The 25,020-nt window shown below is 42.0% G+C and overlaps 1 long non-coding RNA gene across 1 annotated transcript in view; it reads left to right on the forward strand.

Moving 5' to 3' along the window:
• Positions 1–19,826, forward strand: part of LOC136181313 (uncharacterized) — a 61,785-nt gene extending 41,959 nt beyond the window's left edge. Inside the window, exon 3 of the long non-coding RNA XR_010667665.1 lies at positions 18,336–19,826. This is a non-coding gene — a long non-coding RNA (uncharacterized lncRNA). The remainder of the gene's footprint in view (positions 1–18,335) is intronic.
• The last annotated feature ends 5,194 nt before the right edge of the window (positions 19,827–25,020 follow it).

Below are 25,020 nucleotides of genomic sequence, written 5' to 3' on the forward strand. Positions count from 1 at the left end.
CTAATTGGATTCTTAGGACTTTCTTTTTTTCCGTGGTTTGTACAGTTATCACTAATGTTTGTCTCTAAGTGGAATCATATCAAAGTTTAAAAATATGGTATTGTGACGATGCTAGCACATCCAGTATGTGCATATATGTTCAGTGCGCTGAACAACGGCCCTTGGGGTGAAGTGGCCCATTAAAGTGGAGACGTTGCTTAAGAAAAGAAAAGTGTGAGCTGCTGAATAAAAGCTCTTCTCTGCACCAACAGCACTCATCCATCTAATCTGGCAGAGCGGCTCTTTAATTGTCCGCATTTTGATGCTTTAACACTTGTGCTGTTAACAGCCATAAAACAGGAGTGTCCTCACACAACTGTGAAGGGAAGACAAAGGACTACAAGCACACAGACCAGCCACGGTTGTGTGAGACACACACACACACACACACTCAGACACATACACACATGCAAACAGGACTTACACAAACAGTGGATATCTTTTGCAGGCTGCCTGTTGAAAAGACAATAAAATGACTCAGCAGTGAAGTTGTTTTGTGTTTGGTTTGAAGATATGGGATGTTGGCTTTGTGTAACAGACCCATGTATGATTTGTAAAGAGGTTGAGTATTCCAAAAGTTTAACAAAAAACATTGAATGCACCTTTAAGAGGCAGTTTAAATTCTTTGTATATTGTTTTATTACAGAGCAGAACAGAAGTTAAGTTGTTCACAGCATCGTAAATCTAACTTTCAAAATTCAGCAGCTCCAAGTTTTTTTTTATTGGCAAAACATAACTGAGGGAAAAGTCTCTGGGAAAATAGTTAATATGTTACAGCAGAATCAAATAGACTGATTTCTATCGAGTTTGACTAAACGAGAACTTAAACAAAACACCTAAAGGGTTAAATACTGTCAGGATATGTTTTCTTAAACCAGTCCTTTGTTGGTGCAAAACAGTCCATGCATATTCACATTGCATTTGCAATATTGTTTCAGTATCATTATGCAAGACTAAATCAAGCATTATTTTACATGTTTATGCTTACATGCCACTTATATTCACCTTAGTAAGAACTTTTATAAATACATTAAAGAGGCTCATGGCTGCACTGGGTTGCAGATTCCTGTCCTGCACTACAATGAACACAGAACTCTAAAAACGTCGTCCAGAATGAAGTTGACCAAATGATTTAAGCTTAACTTTTTCAGTGTAACTTCTTTATAATATCAATGAAGTTAAATAAAGAAGAAGCGGCTGCAAATACACTACTCCATGCATGTTAACCTTATTGGAGCACTTCTTTATTTCTTTCACAATATTTATTGTTAATCATTAAAATATAGATCCTGCTACTTTTTTGCACTTTCAGGGCTTTCATTTTTATTCATTATTTGCTGTCTCAACTTCTGCAGTATGCAGTTGCCTGCACTGTTTTATGCGTCTTGCAACAAAAGGCACCCTTTGTAAGTTCAGATTTAAACACCTCCTTGTGCTTGTCTTACCCAAAATTCCAGGTGCTGTAAAGAGTGACAAAAAGACTGAAAATAGGATGTACAGTTTATTATTCCTCTCTCATCTCTCACGTTGAACATGCATGCAAGCTCACAAAAAGCAATTGCATACACAAACACTTTTTGAGCACACACTTCCCCCCAACCCTGTGCCCTGGGACTGGATCCAGTCAGAACAACAGTGGAGCTGCTCCCCCTGCTGCTTGGAGAGGGAAACTGCCTCTGGGCCCCGTATCACTCCCTGAGCTCTGCGTGTGTGCATGTAAGAGAAGGTTAGTTTTGGGTTCTAGGTATTGCATGTGCCAGCCGGTGTGTGCAGCTCTGCATCTCATCACATTACACAGTAGGTCTACTCTGCTGCATCCTGCCACAAATATGTACCTGACCTCACCTTCCATTCGCTCACCCCTGCTCCACTCTGTAACAACAGCTCCGGCATCTGCAAGCGATTGTTTGTGGCTGCTGACTGTTGCTCAGCCTCCTTTTTCCTTTTTGTCTGCCTGGCCCGCTATAAAAGTCTAATGATCCATAATGTGTCTTTTCTGTCTTTAAACGAGTGTTTGTGTGGAGTACAAACTGCTCAGGATGGTTCCCACTATCCTCACAAGGGGCGGGATGAGAATGAAAACAGACCAAGAAGCCAAAAAAAAGAGACATTGACACTACATAAAAATTAACCTTTTTTAACACTTAGGGCATGGAAAATCCAGCACCGAACAGGATCTGGTTTAGTAAACGTCATTTAAAGAAAATCTCTGCTTTATTTTTTGTTCCCTCTTCTTCCTTTGGTTTTGCATCCTGAGAGTTTTCAGCACTGACTGTCATGTACATTTTATCAGCCATATGGTCACCTGTCATGTTCATATGACCAAGTGATCAAAGGCTGCTCTTTGGTTTAATTGTACCCCACTGTTAGGCTTCAGCCGGCAAGGACTCTCTCCGTCTAGGCTTCAGCAGGTGGCGTGTATGTGTATGCGTGTGTGTGTGTGTGTGTGTGTGCAGTGTAGTCTGTAAATATTAGGAGATTTGCTACGTCCTCCAGCACATTAGATCAAAAAATTAGATTACACGTTCTATGTGCTCTAGTGGTATTTTTAACTTTAAGCTTCATTTTAATTGTTTAATTTGAATTGAAACATTTTTCATTCCAATGTTGTGCTGTGGAGCTTTCAGGTTCTTCACTCGTTTTACAGGCCTTACTCATCATTGTTCGCTGTATGGACGTATACGTTGGTCTTCCTTGCCCACCAGACTAAACCACTGACACATTCTTCTTTATGAGGCTAATTAAGCTCCGCCTTCATCGTACCTTCTGACCTACATCAGACAGAAGAGTACAGGAACTTACAATCTTCTGCTTCAGGACCCTTTTCTTAATCGTCTGTTTCGACTGAACTGTGGAAAAGGGAGTATAAGGTTTTCCGATGTCAGTGACTCCAATTTGAGCTCATTTTGAAGATTATTCTATGCCCAAGGTGCTTTATAAAGACAGCTTTCCCCAGATCTGTGAAAACATGGGGTACAGTGAAGAGCAACAAATAAGAAGACTGTGACTGGTAACCTGGACTAAAATAAAGAAGGTTTCAGAGGTAAGATTGCAGTAAAGCAATGTATTTGTACACCGTGCTGCTGCCTGTCTTGGTCAGGACACTTTTGAAAAAGAGATTTTTAATCTCAGCAAATTTTCTGCTGCTTAAATAAAAGATTAAATAAATAAATACAAGTGTTGCCTTTTTTTAAAAACGTGCTGTTCCTGTATAATGTAACACCATGGAGGCTGAAAGTCAGCTGTTAAACTGTATATTCTCGAACAGGTAGAAGTGACAGGCACTGATTTATCTTTTTATTTCTAAAGCTTGCACTGATATCTTACTGTCATGTTTCACTTCCTTTATTTTGCTGTCCACGCGAAGCACTTTCTTACTCTGATTTGAATCACCGCTCTCTAAATACGTCGTTAGAGGTCATTATTAACAGTTCTTGATTTGTGCACACTGAAAAACAATTTATCTTTTATTTTACTCTGTCGTTGCAAAGGAAGGTTTGCATTGATTTTCCTGATGTTTTGATGAAGGCACAATGAATGAAAGTTCTTTTAAAATTTGAATTTGTTATTTACCCCCTGCCTCTACAGCCCCCTCAAACATGCATGCAAAAAAAGCTTTAATTTTATATAATCAGGTTGTTTTTTTAACAGGTTTTTTTCAGGGTTTGATCCCCACTGTGTTGTATTTCTGATGTGCTTGCTTTGCCTGGTGTGGAGCAGAGGAATAGAGGCCAGTGCCTGAAGTCAGTGCTCCATGACAGTGCAGGGTGAGTGTGGGTCACAGGGAGGGGGGGTTGGATGGGGGTATATGCTGTGGGGTGGTGGGGGTTACATCCAGGATGACTGGAAGTGGGGGATGGTGAGGGGGGGAAAAAGGGCTTTTCGCTGGAAAGGGGCTTTGACCGGGCCGAGAGAGATTCACATTGATTGGGTTTTAATTTGGTGGAGGGCCCTCTTCAACTGCCGCACCCATCCCCCTTCAGTCCAAATCCCCCCCTACTCCCTCTCTGCACCCCCCACCCCCCTTCCTGTCCCAATGAGAGTGAAGAGTTGAGGAGTCGGGGTGGTCCGTGTGGCCGGTCAGAGCCAGCTGATAGGAGTAAACTAAACTCAGCAGGCCTGTTGTTTGTGTTTACACTATGCGTGTGTGTGTGTGTGTCTGTGTGTGTGTGTGTGTGTCTGTGTGTGTCTGTGTGTGTGTGTGTGTGTCTGTGTGTGTCTGTGTGTGTGTGTGTGTATGGGGGTGAACAGTACATCCCTTTTATTGGTTCACATGTTCCAGCACCTTTGATGGTTCTCTATAAAAACACAATCCATCAAGTTCTACTTTCACAGGTGCTCTAAGCACATGTTGACCTCTCTTTCAATCTATTTCATATGTATCATCATTTGTATTTTTTCAAAAGACTGTATTAGCTGCTCTCCTTATCTTTCCTTCATGGTGTTGGTGGCTGTGAAACCCAAGGTGTTGAGAGCTCTAAACAAATTAAAGGGCATTTGAAGTTGTAGTCTCCCCCCTCTGTGTTTACTTTAGCAATCTAATCTGAGCCCTAATCTCTGACAAGTTTTCTTTTTCTTTCCTTAATTTGCAGGCTCAAAGAGGACAGAGGTAGAGGTCTAGTCTTAATTAGGTTACTTATCTATGCACCAAAAGGATAAAGTTCTCTCACCAGGGCTGTTTTGAATTAACCTAATTGGATTTTTAGCAGAAACTCTGCAAATAGTAAGGGTTAAGTAAAGAGTGCGACATGAAGGAGGGAGTTCTCGTGAACGGTGTTGCGTGAACTGGCAATAAAAGCCCTTTAGAGGGTCATGTTCAAGGTTCTCCTTTCTACTCTCTCTTTCTCTCAACAAACAGCAGAGAAAGGCTGCAGGCTCTCTTCAAGGAGAGGAGGGCCATAAGGGGTACTTGAAGCCTGAGTTTGGGGCCCCGGCTCAGGCTGAGCTAAGAACAGCAGAGAGAGAGAGAGAGGTAGGGAGAGACAGCTGAAGCCATGGACAAAATAGATCATATCAACCTGAAAAGACAGTTCACAGCATCAACACACATTTTCAACAAATTGGTTTAAACTTAAAGGATGAAGTTGTACAAAAAGGGCAAAATCCCCTCAAAAAGAACTGTACATTACAGCTGCTTGTACTTCTTCTTTTGCATCAAGCCCTCCATACTTTGCTGATGTGTGTCGCTGTAGTCAAACACTAAATTGTTTTTTCTTTGACTGATTATCCATGCCTACGCCTGAATCCTGAATGTGGTCAAACGCTGCATGCACAACTTGCTCCAGGACACTGATAGTGAGCGGATCAATTGTTGCAATGGAGCAAAATCATGACTGTAACTCCATTCAAATAAGAGCCTTCTCGCCCCCCCTGAGAGTTTTTGTATGCAAAGTAAGGCAGCTACTTCGCTGTAGCCTTTTCTCACTTACAGATGAATGCATGTAAGGGACAAGTTGTACATACTATAAGGAGATTGCAGCTGTCTCAATTTAATACTGATGTCTCTATACGACCTACAAAAGCAAACCAGACCATCAAGTATAGATGATGATGATGTGCTGTATATACATTTTTTTTTATTTGGGGCCAACATTAGTTTTGGATTCTAAAAAAAAAATCAAATACAGCCTGCAGATGAAGAATTCTTTGTTGAAAATTTCCCCGTAAAAAAAAATCCCAGTCATGAATTTATCTGGTAAAAAAAGAACAGAAAAAGTTTCATGACAGGATCATGAAGGAGCAAAGACAAACCACTTTGTCCACAGCTGACGCCAAAACCTTTATTACAATTTCTCAAAGCTGCTGTAAAGAAAATTCAATCCACATCATGCCAAATTTTTTTCATTGACTTCTAATATGTTTTTCTGTGTTCTGACCACTTCTTTCATTGGAAAAGTTGGCAAACAAACAGAGTTTTGTATGTTAATAACCTTCCCCGGGTTGCAGATTTAATTCCCACTCTGATCAAAACTCGCAGGAATTATTAATAGGCTGTATTCCCCCTCTGATATTCCAATGTTATCAAATTAGCACTTCCTACAGAAACCTGGGCTGCGTTACGGTTCCCAAGTTCCCGACCACGCTGAAGTGTGAAATTATTCCAGGGGGCAGTTTGATTATAACCTGGGCTGGAGGATGAAACTATTCCCTCGTTCGAGTCTCTCAGGGTGAATTAATTAGGAAGAGGAGCAGTGAGACATGTGCAGTTATCTCCAAACCTGGTTATCATTAATCACAGGTGAAGTATGTACAAATCAGCTTCTTCAAGATGAGATGACATTTCAAGGTAGGAGAAGAAATGAATCATAATGATTATGACGATAAAAGAGGCTGTAGGGGGAGAAAAATGATAATGACATTGTTAAAATTAGAAGAAAAAAAATTGTTTTTCGAAACAACACAGGGATTTAATGTAACAATTACAAATGAAAATAGCTTTCACTTTCCTAGCTGTTGTCCAAAAATGTGGTGTCCATTATGTGCAGTAGTGATGTATAGATGAGTTAATCAAGCATATTGATTGCTGCAGTAGTGATGCAGAGTGTGGATTTTTAATTAGCGCATGCTTGAGTGTGTTAAAACTCCTGCGCTCAGTCTGAGTGGAACCAAGTGGAACTGAGCACGTCAGCTGAGAACACACACACACACACACACACACGCGCGCAAAACGCTCAATGTCCCACTATGTCTGCCTCCACTCCGTTCTCCAAAAACCCCTGGATTAACTCCCTGCGTTCCCTTCTCTGCCTCGAAAAAGTAGGACGCCATTTTAGGCCTGCCCCGTCCCCTCCTGCCCTTCATTTTGAATGGGCCCGCAGAAATCCCCACTGTTTGTCCGAGCAGTCGTCCTCCCCTGAAGGTCCCTCCGAGGTGGAGCTCCTAGGACCCCCACAGATCCTCATTCGCCGAGCTCATTTCATGTATCACATCTCTTCATAAATATTTCACAGTTGCGCGATCAAAGCCCACCTCTGTGAGCCCCCTGTTTGGCTAATTGCTTTGGCTGAAATACAGAATATTGTGGACTTTGTGTGTCCTCTACTGTAAGCTAGCTCTGTTTAAAAAAGGCACTACACACACTCTTTTTTTTTTTATACTCCTTACTATGTGTAATTATTAGGGATGTTCCCAGCAACTAATTTCCACGATTCCAAATTTAAATTCAGACTAGTCGACTGGTCTAAAGTTGAGGAAGCACTCGGGGAAACAATGAAAACCGAGCACAAATGATTAAATCCAGCATGTGAATTAGGTTTGGATTTTGGAAAAACGTTAGCAATGCTTGTGCGTTCACGTCCACATGTCTTGGCTGAATGTGGTTGCAATGGTCGTGTATTTAAATGCCAGTTTAACAAAACACAGCCTACCTTCAACTTTATCTCCATTTTATACATCAAAATACTGCCAAACGGCTTCACGCTGCAAGATGCTAACCGTCCACTGTGCTGCATTTCATCTGGGTTTCCGAGCATTATGGCAGTATAGCCATTTAGTGGCGGGTGGCTGTGTCACAGCTTAAACACAACAACTGACTTGCATTGCAGGCCTGAATAAATAAGCTATAAATAGTTAGTTTAACTAATTCTGGTGTTGAGAATGACAGCGTTGAGTTGTTTTGTCCGCTAACCACACATATCCCTCATGATTATGTATTTTGCAGATTAAAAGTGTTGATTTGTTTATGTTTTCTTTTCTAAAACGAAATAGACATTGAACCTAAATGGATGGTTGGGGTTAGGAGGTACTTTTGTTCTACTTTTGGCAATCAGCTGACCTAAACTTCTGATCAGAAACAGTGTGTGGCATGTTTGGGAATACAGAACCTGTGTACTGTTGCAAACGTGCCAAATGAAAGGGCTGAAGACGACAAGGCAAAGAAATAAATACAAAATTCAAATACAGCTTGCACTTTCATTATCTAAAGGGGGGGGCTTTGTTGTGAAGAGTTGAGCTTCCGTGAAGTTCCCTTGGCTTGCCATGTAGAGTGCCAAGCATTTTAGTTAATATCTGATAGGCTGCTTTAACATCTACACAAAACACCCCCCAAAAAATCTTGAAAATTGTCTTTACCAGGACTTTTTTTCCTACCAACCACCTAAGGAATATGGACTTGAGCTTGGACACACCACAGCACACACCTACCCTTTTACGGCACATTCACACACTGATAGCAGAGGTCGCTATGTAAGGTGTCCATCAGTATTAACTAATCCCATTCATACACAACCATACGCCACCGACTAAGCAACGTGAGCAACCTAACCAACGTAATAATGCAGCCTTGTACTTTTTTCTGCTCGCCAATTTGTTCTTCAGGGTAAAGACTTCAGGGGCAGGCTGTCCTGACATTTTCCTGACATTTTCTCCATAAATATAAACCCACTTTTAAAAAATCCAAACTCCCACTTGAATTCAAGGCCTTACAGAAAAAATGAAAACAGCATCGATGTGTCTTCCCTATATTATTGCATTTGGACGAAAACTGCCGCCCCATTAGGGTATGTGCTTTTGATCAGTATGCTGTCCACCTGTCTCAATAGTCCATTGGTCCAGCTGCAGAGAGAAGACTGCATGTCAAAGCATTGCTTATTGTCCCTCTCTGAGGCCCACCCCCCATGGTCTGGCTCTAACTTTTTTTTCTATAGGCAAATGGAACTATGCATCATTGAGAGAATAGTGATGACATTTTGAGTAAGCTTGGGCAAGTTTAGACTGACTCACTTGATAACTTTTCTTCCCTTTATCTGGAAATCTGTGATGTCCTCCCTCTTTTCTCTCTGTGTCAGTTAGTCAGTCGTCCAAGAATGCCCTCTCTCTCTGCTCCCATTGATTACTCAGCCTGCAGAGCGATGAAACAGCCGGACCACCTCGCCAGGGCTTTGCAGCTTTTCATGTTCTCTAAGTGCTTGGCTCTGTTCACTAAACTCTGAAGCACTGTTTGTTTAGAATCACTCATCAATCCAGTCAGGCTTTGAAGAAGAAAGTCCCTCTGTTATCAATTTCTTTCGTCTTTTCCCTTTTTTTTTTGCATGTTAGGGTATGTGTGTGTTAAAGTCGAAATTGTTGCAGATTTTTGTCCCACACTTTCAGCTCTGAAACTCTTCAGTCTTGGCCTTCCTAAAGCTGATTGTGGTGGTCCAAAGGAATTATTCCTGATTAGGCATTGTGTCAGTTTAACCAGTGCACATTATCATTATGCAGATGAGCGGGGGGCCAGCAGGGCATTGCACACTGGGCAGAAGAGGATGCATGCTGATGTTGTGTACCTCTCTGTTTGGCACCCTTGCCGCTCTCTACACATGCCACCCTCCCTGACGCACACTTCCTTCGCTGCAGTCTGTCACATTTCTTTCTGCAGAGGACACATGCATGATGAGATCACACAACAGGCCCTGGGGCCGGTGTTTATTATGTATGAGTGGGTTTATCCTCTGGGTGCCCTGTGTCCAGGTTCGAGGAAACCAGGGGAGCGACCCGGCGTTTGTCGGCTGCTGACTGAGGGGTGACAGAGGTAGGCGTGGCCTGGAGCTCTACTGCTTGGCGGAGTCCCTGGTTTAGGCCTCGTTTATGTGCTCTGTGGGCTCCCAGGCTAGTGTGCTAGCTCTCAATCTGGCTCTGCTTCAGACAAGCCTCCTGTGGAGGTCAGCTGTGCCAACAGTGAAACAACGCAAAGAGGAAAGAGATAAGTTGAGCACACCTGTCCTTACCACAGAGCAGGGAGTATGTCCCCTGCAGCACACCTTTTGTATTATGTGATAGCCAGCATTTGATGGCTAGCTTTTTTTTTTCTTTTAATGTTGCTGCTATAGTTTTAAACCTGTATTAGTCTTAGTTTTACAAATGGTCTAGTTTTCAGACAGCAGAGGAAAGATGGAGAATATAGTAGCGGCCTAATAAAGTGCCTGTCTCTATAGAGTAGACAGCTGAAGCCCTGGTTTGAGCTGGTCTCTTTGCTCCCCTGCTGGGTGTATTGATAAGCAGCACTGAACCCTGCGGTCAGTGTTTAATTGCATTATTTGGAGTCCTCTAGTCACCCTCCTCTTTCCTTCTTGATGGAAGGGGAGAACAAGTGTTTACTGATACAGAGAACTAAGGATCAAAAAGATATGCTTAGGGAGCGAGGGCAGACTAACACTCAGGAGCTCTAAGTATGATATTGACGGATAAGTGAAAGCTTCAAACCCATTGCGCCGGCTAATCCTGCAACTATCGCTTATTATGATGGAGGGAAGGCGGATAGCTGGAGCATAACAAGGGCTTCGGCTTCATTCAGGGTCTGACTCCGCCGACCTCCCAGAAAATCTGTGGAAATCTATGACATCATTGTTCAAGCCAGCTTTTATCTTGTTGTGGCTTATCGTGCCCACTGTTCCAGACATTCACACATGCACACACATACACACGTCTACAGAAGAGACTTCCAACAGAGTGGATTAAAACAGCCTGCACACTTTGACGGACCTCAGTGGGCCCCAGCATCTGTTCTGAGCTCTGATTGGGGACCTTGTTGCTTCTCTGGTTGGTGACACTCAAAAAGCAGAGCAACACCAGAACATCATCATCTCTGTGTTTAGAAAAATCAACAACTGTGGAATAAAACAAAAACCCCTGCTGCACAAATGCTGTTAATATTTCTTTAACATAATTTACAGAATAGGACTGGAACCCTCTCCAGCTCTGAGAATCGTGTCTGATTCCCATATTTACACAGCAGCCATTTTCTTCTGCTTTGTGCTAGCCCTCAAACTATACAATTGTACCAAATCTGACTTCTTCTTGATTGAGCCACATCCAAAGAGACAATTTAGTCAAATTGGGCCATATATAATGTATTAGGTACCATAAGGTAGCAGCTAATGTTAGCTTTCATGAGTTTCTAGAAGCTAACATATTGGTTTGATAGGAAAGGCCTGCTTTCCAAGCTAATTTAGGTATTAGTTAGCTTAAGGGCATGTTACCCATCTTACATTAATGTTCACCAAGGAAAGGTCATGTTAACCAGAACACATTGCTAGTAATGATACATAAGTAAAGGTTATATTAGCCACCAAATGAAGTAGTCAAGATTATGTTTACCAGCATATAAATGTATGCTAACTTAATTACTGTAATGTAAGCTTAAGCTAAAGCAAATGGTAATATTATTTAGCTAAATATTTCATAAGCCACTTTTAAGGTTAGCTAGCTGAAGCTTATATCAACCAGCTTTTGGTAATGCTAGCTGGCTAGATCAACCGGCACAATAAATGTTATGCTAACTTATAAAAGGGACCGTTCGGTAGATGGTTGAAAGCTAAGCTATTTGACTTAGCCCTAATGTTGGTTATCAAATAATTAGTTTTAAGGCCAAATTGGGCCTGGTGTCCCTTTTTCTCTATACATTCCACATAACAGCATTGCAATTTCCCCTTCCTGAACATGATGTCAGATGAAAATGGCCTCCGTGTGAACACGGTGCATTGACAAACAGTGGGTGATGGGGTGAGACTGTTCCAAACACAATAAAAAGGAGGTTTGAACAAGTTGCCATGCTTGAGCAGTGTTGTAAACCCTCTTTTCCCTTCACCTCTGTGCCCTTCCTCTCATTCCAATGATGTGTTTTTGTGGTGGCATCTGAAAGTCGCTTTGTCCACTCATCATGCCCTCCCACGCCCCGCACCCTCTATCTATACACACACAGATATACACAGAGGGGTCAGAGGGAAAAGCATTCATTCATGACAGGCAGCTGCAGCCTCTTTCACCTAGTGCCCAATCGTGAATGGATGGACCCTGGATCGAGGGCGAGGACATACAAAGTCTCAAACCCACTTACATGCACACAACAATCCCCTTCTCAAAAAAATACCTTCAGTATCTGCAGCGGTTTGCGAACACACCTGCTCAAATTGTGCGTTTGTGCGACCGCTTGGAAGAGTCCCTCATTATGGTGACCATTGTGTGCGCGCTTCTTTTCGGAGGAGCTGGGGTGGAAAGACTCACTGCGGCACAGAATAGGGGAGACCATCATGTTCATTGTACAGTCTCAAGCAACTTTGAAGGCACGTAGTGCGTGCACACATGCACACATTCACACTCTGCAGAGGACACGAAGCATGTCCCCACTTCCTGGCACCCGACATTTCAGGAGATCAGGGCTAATTACATCATCATCAACTCAGGCCCGCACGTGTTTGCATGTGTTTGTGTGCATGCATGTTCGGTATGACATGCACGGAACTGTGTGTGTCCGTCAGGTTTTAATGAGGCTCCTCAGCCATAGCTCATTGAATCTTTGGTCTAACATTGAACGCCTCGCAGCTCTGATGTGGGCTAGTGTGTGCCACCCGTAAAGAGACACTCAGGGACAAACACTGCTTATCAGATGGCAGAAACAGATGCACTGCTCTCAGAAAGATCACACACAGAAGACACAACGTGATGAGCATTGATCCCAAATGCTCTTGAAAAAGGAGTTTTGTTTGTGCACTTCTTACTGTCGATCCCAGAGTGTGTGTGTGTATGTGTGTGTGTGTGTGTGTGAGAGAGTTGTGGGGTCAGGCAGGAGTTCAGTGTGTCAGAGGTCTCGGAGCCCCGGCTCTTTGATTCCACTCCCTTGCGGCTCTGAGAATTTCCTCTCCAGTTTCCCAGTGCTGAGCCCACGCTGGGCAAGGAGAGCCACGCCAGGAAAATTTATGTTGATGTCAGCAATGAAAACACCACCAGCCCTCTACCACGTCTCACAATATTTGTCAAACAGCAGTCTGTCCATTCTTTCTCCTTCTCCCTCCGTTCTCTTCTTTCTACCCCCGAATATTTCCATTCTTACTGATGTACGTTTTCTGAAATCTTAAATCCGTGGTTGGCGAGAGGTTTCACACTTCACATGGCTTGTTGTCTCTGCGGGGACTTTGGTAACACGGTTCTCTATTGGTCTCCTCAGGGGCTGGGCTAGTTTTGGGGGTGTCTTTTAAGGTGTAATCCACACATATTCCCTTCCCTAAGGGCCTGTATATGGAAACAAAAAACAAACAAAAAAAAATCACAAAGGAATTACAAATATCTCATTATAGCCCTCCGTTTTTGCCATAGTTTTGAAGAGTTATATCTTAGAGTTCAGAGTTTTAGGAGAGTTTAGAGTTTATTTTTCCTGACATCACATCAGCTAATACTTTAATTCATCACTATCTTTATCTTTTTTTGTATGTATATGTTAGTGGTATGGAATTAAAGACTCCATGGACTTACCTTTAGTAAAAAAAAAATGTCCACGTTTGTTCACTTGCTGTCTTTCATGTTGAAATTTAATGATTGTGTTATCTTTCTGTCCAGCTTCAGGACCCTGCACTTTGTTGTGGGCACACTGATTGAGCCTCGCATTAATTTGGTAACTAGCTAGCCAGGACCACTGTGATGATGAAAGATGATGAGACTTTGTGCCTCAGCTGGAGCCTAATTTTCCACTGCTGCTGTTAACAAAAACAGGGGCCCTCTTAACACAGCTGCTACCTTTCATTTTCAATCTTATCGGGACGCTATAACAATACCTATTACCATTAACGACTCATGGCAAAATCTTAACAGTGTCTTGCCGGCAGCATGCAGATGCTCTTTACTTCACATACAAAAAGTGGGGTTACTTTTCCTTGGCAAATCAGTTCTAGTCTAAGTAACATGCCCACGCAGGTTTCATAACAGGTCATTCTTTTGGCTGGTAACAGAAGCAAAACCAATGGCTGCAAGGATGGAAGGTGGTGAAATTGAAAATCTTCCGATAAAAAACAAAACAAATTAATGTCCGGTTTAACATCAAAGAAACAAGAGGCTCAGGTCAGCATTTCTACTCAATACATTATGTGTGAAAAGATATGCTACTGCCTCTCATCACATGCACGTGTTGGGGTTTTCAATGTCAGTTTGACACATCTCTTGTGTCTTTTATCTTCAATTGCTGTTCCGTGATGTAATTTCTCCACTCGCTGTGTTTGATGATTCCATACTGTTGGAAGGTCGCTGCGTTTGACTGGATTTCCATGTGGGTGAAATGTGAAAAAATCATCTCTGCATTTGTGCTGAATGGTTTTTTATTGCACACAAGCTGTTGTAGTATTCCTCATGCTGCGTTCCATAGATATTTATAGTGTGTTTGTGGCTCCACCTGGAGAGTGCAGGTCTCCGGGAAGGAGCACAAGAGGCAGACAGTTTCCAGCAGGTGAGTGAGTTAAATGAAGATACTCAGGTGCAGTTTTACAATACATGCATAATGACGCACAGCATTTAAGAAATATACTTTCAGGATATATTTTGTGTGTAATTTTAAGTTTGTGTAATCTGTCGAGTCTTTTGAGTGTCAGGGATGTTTCTCTGTACCTTCGATATAGGAGATAGCATCCTGCAGGCACATCTACCCATGGCGTGCAGAGATAGATTTGTAGACATGACACACTCCTGTGTGCGTTTTTAATACCTCTTTATCTGGTTTATTGTGTTTCACTTTGTCAGGAAGAAAGGTAAATCTTTTATCTTTGCTGAACTGTCAGCTTAAGCAAAAATAAAGGTGGTTACAGCGTCCCCTGCTAAACATGGTAGATGCATGAGCACATGCACACACAAACACACACACACACACATACACCCATGGGGGTTGTCTGGTCAGTGTGTTCTTTTTTTAAAGTCCCATTGCCTGAGGGTCAGTGATAAGACTGTTGGTTCTTATTGGCTGACAGATTCACAGGCTCTCATGACACAGAGAAGACAAGCAACATGTGGTGCATCCTTGTGTGTGTTTGGAAGTGTGTGTATGTTTTTGAGCGGGTTTAAAGTATTAGTGGCAAAGCTGGATGAGATGGTTCTATGACCTTTTAGGTGTTGGCCTGTTTCTTTGTAGGGGATCAGTATTTTTAAGTGTCCATCTTGGAGAAAAACAGCTCGGTAGGAAAGCAGGGGCAGGTGAAACTGTGATGTGTGTATGGTTGTTTGTGTGTGTGTGTGTGTGCACAGGATGGATCAAGCCCCCTGCCTTTGCTCTGTTCCTCACACAAACACACGTACAACAACTCCTGGTTAGTCATTTACGCTTGGCCAGATTTGGACCGGGGCCATGCCTTCAGGCAGCTCCAGTCCCTTGATTCCCAGCCTTGTCCCGCTGGCCCTCAAACCCAGCCCCAGCCTCCCTCTACTGGGAACCAGGAGAAACGGCTTGGGCTATTATCTGGAGCTAAATCACCAGATTGCTATCGTCTTTTGCAGCTTTTGTATTATTATTACTATAACTGATGGAATGTGGAATTAGGTGGGCATGCATATTTCACACACAAACGCTGACACAAATAGGCTCCAACCTTGTAGCATCAATGACTGGATCTGTGTTTTGCTCTGATGTATTTTGCATTTCTACATGCTCTGAATTTGAAGCTCCTCTTTTGCATGTTTCCTATCCATAATTCATGTCATCTGCAATCTTAAATGTGTAATCTGCAGTGTTTTCTTTAGTGATCTTTAGAGTAGCCTGTGAACTTGTCCTGATATATTTAGAGATAAAAACATCAAAATACATGTTTTCATTCTTTTTGCCCTCATGAAAGCCTAAACTGGTCTATTTGCAAAAATAAAAATCTGCTGGCTGCAGCTGGACGTAGGCATGTGTGAGGATGCCATTTATGAAGTCTCCTTGACAGTAGACATGACAAGCGGGCATTCTAGTCACGTTTCTCCCTCGCCTCCTGCGTGGCATCCATCCATCATCTCATTGGTTGGCATGCCCGGCTCCTGCCATCATCACCATGGCAATGTGAGTGTCCTCCTGGTAGCCATCACCATGGCAATGGGAGTGTCCCCCAGCAACCATCAGCATGGGCCGAATGTAAGCCTCTTAACCAGGATCACCATGGCAATATGTGGCTGCTGAAAAATCAAGCCGGTGTCTGTGGGTATGTGTGTGTCGGATACACAAAAAAAATTGGACATGAGCTGTGTTACTCGGCATTGGTGATTCATTTTCTTTCGGTTTTCCTCCATCATTATCTTTCTCCAGTACATTTTCACATCGCCCTGCTTTAGCGTGGTGGTTTTGGTGCCGACATGTCGCCCCCTGTCCTTAACAGGGGCCCCCGCAGTAGGCTTAAATAGCCCTGATGGATCCGCAGTCCATCCCAATCCCGCTGCTGAATACTCCGGGGCCCCTCGGGGAGCTTGTCGTCCCCGTCTGCTTGGGACATCATCTAGTGTCAGTGTCCTGACACACAATAGTGAAATCTGACAAAACCACAGGGGGTGGGAATTTAGGAGAGGAGAGAGACGCATGCCAACGCTCTAGCAAGGACATGGATGCATGACACACACACACACACGCACGCACGCACGCACGCACACCTTAAAAACAAACACTAACTCTCACATGCACACATAATTTTACAGTGCATACACACTTGTGAAAAATGTGCTGTTACAGTTCTGTAAAGACATGCACTTGTGTCCGCACACACACACACACACACACACACACACACACACACACACACACACACACACTCAGAGTTAATTGTGCATATTCATGAGCATACATACAGGGTGTTCCGTTTCGCAAGGCTGAGTTTTATTGTTTCCCTGGTGTGTACAGTGTATGTGTGTGTGCACTGACGCACATGAGCATGTTTATATAAGAGTGTGAGTGCATGTGTGAAAGCATGTGTGTGTGTGTGTGTGTGTGTGTGTGTGTGTGTGTGTGTGTGTGTGTGTGTGTGTGTGTGTGTGTGTGTGTGTGCCCCCCCCCACCATCCACCATGTGTGTGTGCATTTAGCTAAAGAGCCTGGTGGGTATGAAGAGGCATAGCTTTAAGGTATGATATGTTAATAAAATGTGTCAAGATGTCTGGAACCCTTTCTCTCTTTATAAACAAACTTACAGCCTGAGCGCTGCTAATTAGCAAGCCCATCTGTTCAGTTTAGCAAAGTTGTTGAGATTTACCACAGAAACTGTAAAAAGACAAGCTCGCTTCCACACGGCAGATGACAAGTGTTAGAAATCCCAAAAATTCAACTCCCCAGCCTGCAGCCTCTTGTTGAGTCTCTTTTTCAATTACTTGTCTATTAATAATTCTTTATTTATATCTGCAAATGAATTATACCAGACTTTTTTTTTTTTTGTCTGACTCTTCTTTCGATAAAAAAGAGCACTCTCACACACCAGCAGGACTGGAGTGTTCGCTGAGGCACAGCATATGAAGATACAGGGTTACATTCCCCAAACAGCATCATCCAAAGCTGTGGCAATTTGCTGTGAGAACATTAATTGCTGTGGCTGGGGCCCAGGTTGTGCATGCTAAGCACTCTCTGCAGCTACGTCTGTAATACGTGTGTACGAGAGAGTTTGTTATTTGCTTTTGCGCTCGCATATTTCTATGTGTGCGTGTGTGTGTTTGTGTATATGTGTGCCAGTGTCGGATGGAGAGGGGGGGTGCACAGGGGGTCCATCTGCTCTCTTCTGCTCCTCTGCACTGATATAAGATTACGTTAATCTGGGTACTTGTCAGGACAGGTTAGTGAAAGCAGACGACTGGGTGGGACTCATGCTAAACAGGTTGGCTAGAAAACGGCTGTTTTTGCCCTCAGACTCTGCGATGTGGGCTCTGGCACAGGGCGGCGGATGGTGAAGGGTTTCATAACCGCAGCGATTTGTTTCAGGGCTGCCTGTTTTTTTTTTCAGAAAAACAATGTCAACCTTTTCGTGTAATCAAAGAAAGTCGTTTTTATTTGCAAAACAAACCTTTTTCGATCATAAAATTATTTATGATTCACACCAGTTGTGGTGGCTTAGGATCAATACAGCAAATCCTGTTCCTCTGGTACACATTAACCCTTTCTTTTCTGTTTGCATGTGTCAGTCCTGTGGAAGTCAAGCCCCCCCAACTTGTGTCCCTGTCCTCCCCCTGAGCCACCTCTGTTGTGTTGGCCCCCTCCTCCCACCTCTCCAAACATTTTTATTCAATTAAATAGCCCTCCTAAATCCCATCCTGCATCCTGTGTGCTTCTGATGTTGTTTTCTCTGTAAGCACTTTTAAGGCCGTAATGATTTTGTAACTTGTTATGCTAATTAGCGCGGCCCTCTCAGACTGGGTTGCAGGGAGAAGGATTTATTGCCCGTTTGCTTGGAGGGGAAGAAAAGAAGGAGAAGTTAGAGTAATTAATCCCGTTAACCAAGGATAATTGGGCAAAAAATAGCCAGGCCACTGGCACTGACTGGGAGGAGTAGCAGTTAACCCTGTTTCCTGTGTTTTATTTCAAACTTAATGTTTCCTCTTGTTTAAACTTCCTCTCAGGGATTCCTGCTAATCTGCCTGCCGGAGCCCTATTGGTGGATTGGAGCAGCATTGGGGGCCACAGAGAGGAGGGGCTGAATTCAATCACACCCCAGTGAGGATGTATGACAACAGCTAAAGTTCAGTTTGGTGAGGGCAAATAGAGTTTTAAAATGATTGATGTATTTTCATAGATGGATAGATATTTTATTAATCCAGGGGTTCCCAAATGTTTCAGCTCATGACCCCCAAAATAAGGGTGTCAGAGACTGGGGGTCCACTGTCTGGAGGTAGTTATGGCTTATAATGTAGCACACATGCACATAGGCATATCCAAACACTGCTAACAAAAAAGAACAACACAAAAGTATGTAATAGTCTAAACATTATTATATGTATGTATTTAGTGTAAGAAAGGCTGGAAGCAGAATACAAGTAGTTTTCCATGTACGGACTTTTACTTGAAAATAAATAAAACCAACACGTGATAAAGGTTCAGAGGGACAGAAACGTTGTGATTCTTATAATAAATTGGTGATACTTAGCAAGAGTAGTGAGCAGGATTTTTTTATTTTCAAGTATTAGTTTGTCGCCTTATGCACAAACATCTGAAAAAAAACATGAACAGACTTTAAAACTGAGTGGACATTCAAAACTTAAAAGACACACAAGTATGTTCATCTTTATGTGTAAAGAGCAGCAGACGCCAACATTGTTGCTTTCATGTGCAAAGTCTTCTTACAAATTAATTTAATTTTCATGTCACTTAATGTTTTTTTTTTTTTAAATGGAATTCCTTTTTTAATCTACTTTTACAATAACAGGTACCATACGCATACAATTTAAAATTATTTTTGTTTTTGTTTTTTGGAAGGCATCTTGCGACCCCTTTCTAGGAGGCTCGTGACCCCCTGGGGGGGCCCGACCCCCACTTTGGGAACCACTGTATTAATCCTTTGGAGGATAATATATAGTTCCAGCAGCTATAATCAAGTCGAAGAGAGCATGTCTGACACTGAACATAACATTTAGGCACAGAAAAACTGAAAATATAATAATTTAAATAAAATGGAATGAAACTGACCAAACACTTAACAGGCTGCTGCTCCACCCGGGCCGGGACACTTCCCTCTTTCTTCTTAAAATTCAACAATCTCTGAATATATTGAGAAAATATGAGAAAATATGGAGAATTTGAGATGGTCTTTTTTTAAAATATATTTGTGTGTTTCAGAAAGTGTTTTTTATTACATTGTTTTAATTCTACAAGTTAATGTCTGAGTCACTCTGTTCTTTTGTGTATCTGAATAAATTCTGTTATTTCCCTGCAGAAGCATATGCTCAGAGCTCCATTTCCTTAATGAACACACTGTGAATAAAATGCTCCTACTTTTATGACCTTACCGTCTGTCGTTAAGTTTTGTCTTTCACCTAACTGTTTTGCATTAACATGTTTTTATTAGAACAAACATTTTCCAGTTTTTACAGTGGAATTCCCATGCATGTAGCCTTTTATGATCAGCTGCAATAACAGGCAGCGCTAACTCGTTCCATACCCACAACCCTCTCCCTCAGGAAAAACACTCATCTGTTTTTGTCAGTACCATGCCGGGACTGTATCAGTCATCCACATTCAAGGAATTTACAGGCTCAAGTAAGACCTCCTTGAAGACATATCTGTATTAGAAAAGAGTAAAAAAAAAAGGAAGAAAAGGTTGTTCAAATGCTTTGCCATGTTATTCTGAGAATGTTGGGAGATAAAAATCTATATTCAAACGTGACCTTTGATGTGATATTTCAGTCAAAATCTCATTTTTACAGCAAATCATAAAAGACTCTGTTCTTTTTTTTAATCACAAATAGCTTTTATGTTTCTATGGTTTTATTAAAACTAAATCCTCTTTTTCCTCTGGTTTTAATCTTTTGTTCAAAAAAAAAAAACCTTGAAAGCAATTTGACAAGAAAGAAGAAAACAGATTTTAACCCGTTAATTTGAGAATTCAACATTTCTGTGCCGCCGTTGCTAATTGCTGTTTTGATTGTTTTCAACTTCAGTTATTAGCCACATTAGGTCAGATTAAGGACAAGCATGCCGAGACAAAGCCAGGTAATTAAGAGAGGATATGGAAGCTCGAGTCGGCCCCTGTCCAGCTCCACTTGACTTCATTAATACAGCTATCTTAAATCAACCGTCACAATGCTAGCAGGTAGGCTGTGTTTTTCTCAATGTGAACTTGTAGTCCTGCCTCCCAGCCTTCACAATAGGCTGCTTAACGTCCACAGTATGGCTATTGTCACTGTCAGCCATAGGATGGGAGGCAAGGGCATGGCAGAGGGGAGAGGTTTGGGAAGAGAGCACTTGACATCCCCTCTCACAAGCAAACGCCCTCATTAATTACACCCTAAAGATAATTATTTTCTTGATTTGTTTGCTCTCTGTGGCCACATGTCCCATTGTGCTCGCTGTATTTCTCTCTGCTCTTGTTTACTTTATTTATCTATTTTTGTGTTTACCTCCCCCTCTCCCTCCCCCCCCCCTCCCTACTCACACCATATGGTTGCAGATCAAATAATGTCAAACATTTTGCCCTTGCAAGTTTTTGCAATTTGCAGTTTCCAAATGTGAGACCTGTTGAAAGCAGGAGTGATAATGGGCACGCTCTACCCCCCGTCGCTTTTGTCCCACCATATCTCCCTTCAATTAATGCTACAGCGGGAGTTTCATGTAATAACACTTGCACTTCTGAGCTGTCCGCATGAGCGAGAGGGAGAAGAGAGGGAGACGGGAGAACAGAGGAGGGAACATGGGGAGGAGGAGGAGGAGGCTGGGAAGAGGTAGAAGAGAAGGAGAGAGAAACAATTAAAAAACATGGCTGGGATGCCATGACGGGCCTGTGTTGTGTGGCCATGTGAATGTTGCATGTCAGCTAAATGGAGCAAAAGAGGGGGGATGATGTGATTGGCGGTTAGGAGAGCGCATGCTAAGCTTGTCCATCATTGTTGCAGAGTGCAATCAAACTTGTGCCAGCAGGACGGAGGATGCGTTGACAGCTGTAATTACCCATCGCCATGGTGATCACTTTTGGCCCTCTGTGGAAGGCCGACAGAGGCCCCTCCTCCAGGCAGCCTTTAATCAGATTGGGTTGTCAGTTGTCAGGTAGAGACGGGTGGACCGGACCCTGTGTGTGCACCGACTTGGGTCCATAAGTGTTTTTAATTAGGTGTTCCCATCAAAACAGATGACACTGTTATAAGATAAAAGGAACATGAAAATACACCTGAATGGAGTAGCGGATCCACTAAGATGCTTGTGTGTGTGTGTGTGTGTGTGTGTTTATAGAACAGGAGCGTAGGTGGACTGTGTGTTTTTGTATGTGGTCATTAATAGGATGTATTATTACAGCCCTCCGGATGTCTGGTTATCTATAGCATCTCTTTGTCCCTCCATATAACAGCAAAAACAACCATTGTCTCAATGATTCCCCTGTTTGTTTTTACTTTGCAGTGATACTTTTAATTTACAGTTAAAAAATAAAAGACCAGAGTTTTTAAGAAACCTAGATGCATGTAAGATATAACATAACATTGCCTTAGGGTTTTAATAATCTATCTCACAGCAGAACAAACAGCAGTTAACACAGGGGTAGTGTATTTAACAGAAATAGGTGGATGTCCTCATTCACCTTGTTTTAATAGAGTCAACTTGTCCTGAGTAGAACCCATTACACTTCAGCCCCCGTGAACTCGACGACACACTTGATCAATGCTTTTTGGATTTCATGTGGGACTGAACAGCTTTGATTCTCACTGTCCTGAGTTGAAAAGATTATTTTCATATTGTGAAAGTCGTAATCTTAATCATTGTTTTCCCCCGCCAACTATCTCTGTTTTTCTCATCTCAAAGCCAAATATCCTTGAACTTGCTTTCCCCCACTTTCTTCTCCTGCTCTTTTCCAGTCATGTTTTTTTTTTAACAAGCATGTAATCCCATGAATTGTGACGGAAACAAGCAAATCCACATTAAACGTATGATAATATAACATTGAACGCCTCACACCTCAAGATTTAAAAAATGTCGTGGGGGAAATGTCAGCTCACACAGTAAGATTCGCTTACGACACACGACCCAAAATCACAATTTAGGTTCTAACCCTGTACGGTCAGATTGCTGGGAACAACCGACAGACACCTCATACCTGCTGGTGCTATGGTCGCTGTTTGACAGTTTGTGTAATCAAGAAAAAAAGGCCTGAAGTCTGTGAATCAGTTGGTGGATTATGACATTATATGACCTTAAATTTAAGAAACTTTTAAAGACTATTTTAGGCTCCAAGGGAACCCTTGTGTTTGGGTAAATTCCTATGAAATGAATGTAGTCCACAAAATTTTTGTAAAAGACTCACAGCCGGCAGCTATGGTGTTTACACCGAGCTTTAGCTTGAAGTATAGCAAGCCGCCAGTGTTCACCGTTAACTTCGGTTTTACTCTGCTTTCGGCTGTAGGAGTTAACTAAGGCCGGTTTATGATCAGCCTTTGTCATCAGGTAATGAGGTTGGCATGAAAATGGATAATTTTGTCATAGTTTATCAGTAGCTAGTGCTCAGAGGATTAGGCATCATGAACTCTTCTGTAATGTAAGCATGTTTAACTAGTTTAAGCCACGTCTCCAGAGGCTTTAAGTCAATTCAACAGCATTTTAAATCACAGTGAGGTATGCTAAATCCTCCACAAGAGCAATTGAAAGCGGATAAAAAAAGGTACGTCATGCTTCTTTACACTTTTATATACCAAGTTTTTACATGACTCCCTAACTGCCCTTTACTGTGATGCCGTGGTAGCAGCACATAATGGTGCAGTGCTTGAGGTAACTGAGAGTGCCAGGTACAGCCTGATAATGTCAGTGTGATAATTAGAGCAGAGAGGCTTAAACCAGCGGCCCACAGGGAGACAGCCCCCGGTGCGGAGAGATGGCACGCAGCTGGATCAGAGTTAATTAACTAATTGAATATCATTTTGCCAGTTAGCTGGAAATTAGCTGGATATTAAAACACGGACAAACACGGCACTCAACGGACATTATTAAATGGATTTCAAAGAACGCCTTTTTCTTGCAAAAGCTAATGGTCTGATGATGAGGGCTGATTTTTATTCCATTGTGCATAATTACCGCTTTTCATTCAAGTGATGCTCATTTTTCGTTTTAGAAAAGCTGCAGAAGTGCCCGTTCTAAAGGGGTGCTTCTTTTCATGTTTTTATATGAAGTCATGCAAACTTTTGGTTATTTTTGATTCCTCAAAGCCCTAAAGGGTGAGTTGCAAAATGTGCTAATGCATGTATGTGTGTGTGAGACCACTGTACTGTATGTCTTAAGTATGACTTTCAGAGGTCCTGTGTGAGTATCAGGATTGGGATCCTTGCTGTGAGGAGGGAGGTGCAGGCTTAAGAAGATACAAAAATACCTCGGCATGTAATAAAAAAAAAGGAGGTCAAGCTCGTCTTGGTGACACTGGAAACCAGATGAAGTCCTGCTGATTTCACAGTCTTTATCCCAAACTGGGAATTCTGTTCCACATGACGTTTTCTTACTTCTGAGTTGTTTCCTTTAAGATTATACAATACAATCTTTAGTGGTCGTCTTTTAATTAGGCTGTTCATAATATAGTGTAGACTGTTCCTTAACCAGTGTGGCCCATCCAGAGGTTGATACTGCCTACATTAAAAGCCCCTTAACCCATTTGTTGAACACGTCAGGTATTAAAGTCGGACGGTCTTATATGAGATTTAACTAACTACCATACATCAGATGTGCTCACATAAATCAGTATAATCACAATAAAGCCTACATGCTTACAGTTAGGAATATTTTTTTTGCAAAAGAAGACAGAGTCAGTCCGCTGTTTAATGCATTGAAAGCATCCCCCCTTTACAAAAAGTGAGCCCCCTGAAAGTCCGATTAAAGTATGTCAAAGAAAATAAATAAATACTAATTCAACTGATTCACACTTTTTACCAGTTCAACTTGACGCTCAAAGCAACAAATTGAATGAGCTCTTTATGCTTTAGCACATTGTAAAATAAAATGATTTTTTTCTAATTCAGGTACTAACAACCCAATTAAATGATATTAATAATGTAAGGTTGCATATGCATTTTACACCTACATTTAATTCTATGTGATTGGCTTTTTGGAACACATGAATAGCCCTTTAAACATGAACTGTTTTATTTAGGTAGAGTAATAAGTTAACAGTGCTTTTGGTTTTGTATACATTTTGTCCCAATGGGCCGACAATACATACATCAGGTGTTGATAAGAAGACATTTTGAAAATGAAAAAAAAAAAGATACTCTATATACAATAATATGACTAAAGTCACTGGGACCCCAAACAATGATAAAGCAAGGTCAATGTCGTTATGACTTTTACTTTGAAATCTTAATCCACGTTGGTAGAGAGGAGTGCTGATTCTGCAGGTAGGAACATTGTACAGTATGACTTTTAACAAAATCTTTGACTGTATAAAACATGGACGTGCTCCATTGATGTCATCCATTAGCTCCTGAATTGGCATTGTGAAGCTCAATGGTGGTGGTCACCATAATGGAAACGGTATATCAACCTAACTTTAGATCAATCCAGAAAAGAGGCAAAAAAGGTGGAGCTGGTAGCTACAATGCACCTAGCTGTCAGTCAACTCAAACATAC

The sequence above is a fragment of the Labrus bergylta genome, chromosome 13 (genome assembly GCF_963930695.1).
Source record: "Labrus bergylta chromosome 13, fLabBer1.1, whole genome shotgun sequence".
Classification (NCBI taxonomy): domain Eukaryota; kingdom Metazoa; phylum Chordata; class Actinopteri; order Labriformes; family Labridae; genus Labrus; species Labrus bergylta.